The sequence below is a fragment of the Triturus cristatus genome, chromosome 3_2 (genome assembly GCF_964204655.1).
Source record: "Triturus cristatus chromosome 3_2, aTriCri1.1, whole genome shotgun sequence".
In the NCBI taxonomy this organism is placed as follows: Eukaryota; Metazoa; Chordata; class Amphibia; order Caudata; family Salamandridae; genus Triturus; species Triturus cristatus.
In genome coordinates, this window is record NC_140584.1 from 212,464,807 (window position 1) to 212,470,806 (window position 6,000).

The following is a 6,000-nucleotide window of genomic DNA, read 5'->3' on the forward strand; positions in this document are numbered from 1 at the left end:
ACTCCAGTGAGTGCAACAGTAGAGAAAGTGTTGGATAGCGTAGGGATAAAAATTACTATTCCCACTCCAGTGAGTGCAACAGTAGGGAAAGTGTTGGATAGTGTAGGGGTAAAAATTTCTATACCCACTCCAGTGAGTGCAACAGTAGGGAAAGTGTTGGATAGCGTAAGGGTAAAAATTACCATACCCACTCCAGTGAGTGCAACAGTAGGGAAAGTGTTGGATAGCGTAGGGGTAAAAATTACTATTTCCACTTCAGTGAGTGCAACAGTAGGGAAAGTGTTGGCTACCGTAAGGGTAAAAATTACTATACCCACTCCATTGAGTGCAACAGTAGGAAAAGTGTTGGATAGCGTAGGGATAAAAATTAGTATTCCCATTCCAGTGAGTACAACATTAGGGAAAGTGTTGGATAGCGTAGGGGTAAAAATTAGTACTCCCACTCCAGTGAGTGCAACAGTAGTGAAAGTGTTGGCTAGCGTAGGGGTAAAAAAAACTATTCCCACTCCAGTGAGTGCAACAGTAGGGAAAATGTAGGACAGTGTAGGGGTTAAATTAACATACTTATACATTTATTTTTTAAATAAATAACATATTAATAATTATTTAACAAAATAATTATTAATACATACCTAATAAATTCAATTATTATTTACCTAAATAACATTAAATTACTTCCCACCCTACTCAGCTATAAACACACAACGAGCGACACATAAAAAATAACACATAATTATCAATTAATCAATTAAAAAATTAATTACCAATTAATCATTAATTAACAATAAAAGTCTTAAAGGAACTAATCAATCAATGCCTCATTGACCACCTCAGCAACCACCAATTCATTGACAGCATACAGACTGGAATGAGGCCAAACCACAGTACAGCAACAACACTCATTGCTACCACAGGCAACATCCGCATAATGCTGGACAGAGGTGATATGGCAGCCCTCATTTTACCGGACCTCTCTGCAGCATTTGACACAGTACCACACCACATCCTCTTCAGATGCCTACAAGAGATTGGCACCCAAGACCTGCTCTCTGCAGGACCTGCTCCTTCTAAACAGATAGAGCACAAGCTTTCAGCCTGGTACCTTGATCCACGGACACCTGTAAACTCATCTGCAAGTACCTCAAGGTACATTGCTCAGCCCCACCCTCTTCAACTCATACATGATCCTTCCCACCAACGTCATCAGTGTACAAAATGATGGCCATCTTCAATGGTCTATCTCGGGCAACAGAAGAAACAAGTTCCACACCTGCATGGCTGAAGTCACTAACTGGATTAAAGCCAACTGTCTCAAGACCAATACTAAGAAGACATCGGCAAGAACCCCTAAAGAATCCCTCACCATGGGACTCTGACTGCTGGCCGTCCAAACTCAGACACACACCTACACCCAGCACTCACGCCCGGAACCTTGGAATCATCATCGACAGCAAACTAGACATGACCGCCCAAGTCAATGCTGTCACTCTGTCCTGCTTCCACACTCTGAAAATGCTAAGGAAGATTTTCAAATGGCTTCCAACCAAAACTAGAAAAACTGCCACTCAGGCCTTAGTCACCAGCAAGCTGTACTACAGGAAGATCCTCTATGTCGTGATCACCAAGAAACTCACTAGAAGGCTACAAACCATCCAGAACTTGTCTGCCGGACTCATCTTCAACCTCCCACACAGAACTCACATGACATCATACCTCAAAGAGTTCCATTGGCTCCCGATACACAAACACGCTAATTTCAAACTCCTCACACACACATTATAGGCACTACAAAACTTGCGCTCTGCTTACCTAAATACTTGCATCTCCTTCCACCAACCACCCAGACAGACACCTCTGCTCCACAGGACTACTACTCACATACATGTCATGCATACATTGAACCAGATCATCACTCAAATTATAAAATTGACGTTGCACTCAACCTCAGAGCCTCCTCCTTTCTTCTTGAATTCTGCAAGAAGCTGAAGACCCGGCTTTTCAATTAACCAACATACCATTTGAAAGGCTAAACACACACACACACACCTCTTCAACACCAGGATACCCCTGAGGGTGTCAGTGCGCTTTACAAATGCAAATAATATAACATTGAGAACTGAACAGGTGATAAACCAATTAATTGATCCATTAACCAATATAAAAACAAAGGAATAAGAACACAGAACAGCCTACTTAATTTCCTGTTCATTCTAATTTTAGTACAACTCCTTTTCCTTTTTTTCAGCAAATCAACGGTACATACACATGTGACGCACAACTCAGTTCTCTTATTCTTTGATCAGTAAGTTCGCTAAATTATCGTTTGCATGATGGAGGCCAAATGCTTAACAAAAATGTATAAAAACTGTAGAATGATAGTGATCAAAAATATGTAAAGCTTGAAGACTTTATGAAGGATAACACACACAGGTTGTGGATTTTAAACTGAATGACTGGGGAATTGCAACCTACTTTACAATTTGACAACCTGCAAGTGAAATGTTTGTAGACATTGCTTTAACCTATATACAGGATCCTTGAGGAAGTCACACTCAGCTATATTTAAAGAAGTGTAGAGAATATTTTAAATGTATGCAAATTGCATAAAGGAGTAACTGGTGCATATATGTTTGTTTGAAAGGTCCTCTATATGGAAGGTGTAGAAGGAATAAGAGCTCAAATTGCAACCACTCCAGTACTAAGTACCAATTAATATCTGAAAATTCCAATGCCGTTTCCTCATTCACTTTTGGTTTTATTATTAATTGACATGTTTGTACGTGAATTTCTGTGTTCAAACATGTATAATTTCACAGAGTCTCCCAAACATATTCCTGCTCTGTCAGAAACCAAACAGATGGACTAGAAGCATTTAAGTCTTCCCTGGCATGATGAAAGTGTATTTGTGTTTCATAGCATATTTGTGCTCCTACATAATATATTATCCAATTACCTTCTGGAGTGGTTTCAGAAACAGATTAAATTGACAGTTCCAAAATTGGCACCTAAAGCTGCGCACGAGGGACCCTCCTTGATGCAATAAAACATCCATCTCTACAGATTGGATTTCCCAGTATGGAAAGATTGAATTCGGTCGAGAGTCAATCTGTCAACTTCTGCAGGAAACCTTGTCCAAACCAACATGCTATGGAATAAATTACACTGAATCATCCCTAACGCTACGTGGTGATGGTTCTGCCCCTGAGCCCCTTACTGCTCCCTGGAGACACAACAAATTGGTCAACTCCAAGCAAGTTGCAAGACTTATTAATTACATTGGAAACGTCTTACATTGATCTTCAAGCTATTCCTGCCCTGAGGCCCAGGAACGCTAGTGATAGGGATACTGGAAAATATATTGTAGTTCCACACGTGCAGATATTTGCTCTGAGTGTATACAGTGCACACTTGCACCATCTTGTATTCACTTATCAGTTTGGAGGGCCCTACTCACTAAAACATTTGCACACCAAAGGTCATCATACATATGCAAATATTTTCATTTAGAAGGACAAACTCATGCTTGTTATTAACAAAATGTGATTTTACACATGTGAATGAATGAACACGTCCATTAAATCATACCATAATAGTGTAATTTTACTTGTGAGCAAATGTTCAGGTTGCGAAGGTTCTGGGCATTCCAGGGTGGGATCCTCTGCATTTGTGGATAATCAGTAACTGTTGGGTGGTACATTCCTAACCTGGGTACAGTTGGTGATTCTTTTCCAGGGGTGATGTAACTCACGAATTTCAATGTAGCATAACCGCGATTATGCAGAATTATGTGAGAAGGGTAATTATGGATTTAGCGCTTTTCTTTGTGCAAAAATGCTGCCTCGCATCCACAATGCATTGGAGGAGGCATTTTGCACTAAGAGAAAGCGTTAAATGCAACAGAACATGAATAGCACATGCGTGCAGCTGCTTACCCTAACTTACTCCTATCATTTAGCTTTAGTTACTTAGCGCAAAATACACCCTGTGTCCAAAATGGACGTGAGAATGCATTTCATATTAAGAATGCATTGCCAAATGCAACAGAACATAAATAGCAGTGCAAGCAGCCACTCGCTCTCACTAAAAGTGCTCTTGTGGTAGGATTTTTCTCCCCCAAATTACTCCTAATTATGCAAGTGGAGATAGTTGCGATATTATCGGTAATTCTGCGCCAAAGAGTAATGTGGAATTACCGAAATTACTCTGATTACGGTTGCATAATTGAAATTCTTCCCAAGTCTAATTCATTCTTATCACAAACAAGTGTAAGTTAATAACCGATGTAGAAATGACAAATGAACACTCCTTGAAGTGGCTGGGGAAGTTATTTTCCAGCAGGCCTGCCTATTTTGTCCTATCGAGAAACAAAAAACATAGCAACCGCTCTTGTGCACTATCCATACTCAGATGCAAAGTGCTCCTTTTCCTATACATATATCTATATACTTAAGCATGTAAGCACTCTTGGGAAGCTGTGAACGCTGCAGCCACCCAAGAAAGCACTTGCATTTGAGAGTTTCTCAAAAAGTTTGAAATTTAGTGAAACGTTGGCACAAGCCTACTTATAGTAAATAATAATACAACTTCAACTTGTTTGTGAATCAAGGATCGTTTTGGACTTGCATCAAACCTCCACGAGTTGTCAAATTTTGGGTATTCACAAACAGTTTCCAGGGCATTATACACATTGAACTGCCCACCTCGTTTACAAATAACTGGTGAACATGCATGTGCTGCAGAAAGCATTGGAAAACACACAAAATGTTTATTTTGATTGATAAATGTGCAGCAAATCTTTTTAACATGCATGAATCAGAAATTCCTATGAATATCACACATATGTGTTACCTGTGCATAATGTTGTATGCATATGACAGTATAGAAGTTAAGTACCCACTTTAATGGCAAATGAGGGCCATATGTAGGCCTAAATATGCATGTAAAAATCCACATGTTTTGTGCAACACCTTTATGAATAAGGGCCACAGTTTAGAAACAGAGGGGCAGATTTACTACTTCTAGCGCATCTCTGCTAATCAGCAGGGATGCGCCAGAAGAGTTGTGACTGCCCACCCGTACGCCACCACTCTTGGCAGATGCGTGTTGCATCCCCCCGCGGAAATGCGGCGCATTGCTGGAGTTGTGTCGCAAGCGTGATGCAGCTCCAGCAAAGCTCAGGGTACCTCTATCCCTAACATGCTGCGTCAATCCTTACGCCTGCTTCAAGCAGGCGCAGGGTTTTGACGCAGCATGGCCGTAAAAGTGACTGAGTGAAATCTTGTAGATTTCACTCAGCCACTTTTCAGAGGTGTTCCTGCGCCGGAACGCCCCCCCCCGTGCAGGAACGCCCACATTTGGCTCAGGGCTTTACAACGTGACACATCTCCCTAGATGCGTCACGTTGTAAATAGCCCGCAGCATGGCGCTGGCTTTGCGCCGCCGCTGCGTCACAAAAGTGATGCAAAGGCGGCGCAAATCTGGTGTAAGGGGCTTGTAAATTTGCCCCAGAGTGTGCTTAAGAATTTGATAAAATGAAAAGCTAAACATATGACACTGGCAAAAATCATATCCCTCTGAATTTGTGTCTTACATTTTAGGCCAAATCACTTAATGGCCGTTATAACTCCTGGTGGGTGGAGTCTAATTTAATAATTCATTTTTTAATATGTTTAGATTTTTACTTTTGTTTGCTCCATTTGCTATGCCAAGCCACTGGTGAGTCACACAGTGTATTGTAAGCAATTAATTTTCGCCAAGTTTGATCTGCTGAAATTTATCCCGGAGTTCGTCTTATACAACTTGCTAAATTGTTAATTTCTGTATGTGTTAATGTCCATATCATTGGTAATTGTACTCTCCGAGCAAATATGTTTGAGGTGGGGTTATAAAAAACAGGGGCACTCAGTTATTAACTGTGCAGGAACACAGCTCTTGAAAACTTTATTGTGGTAAATTAAAAACCCTTACAATATAAAAGCACTGACATCTTTTTCTAAAATG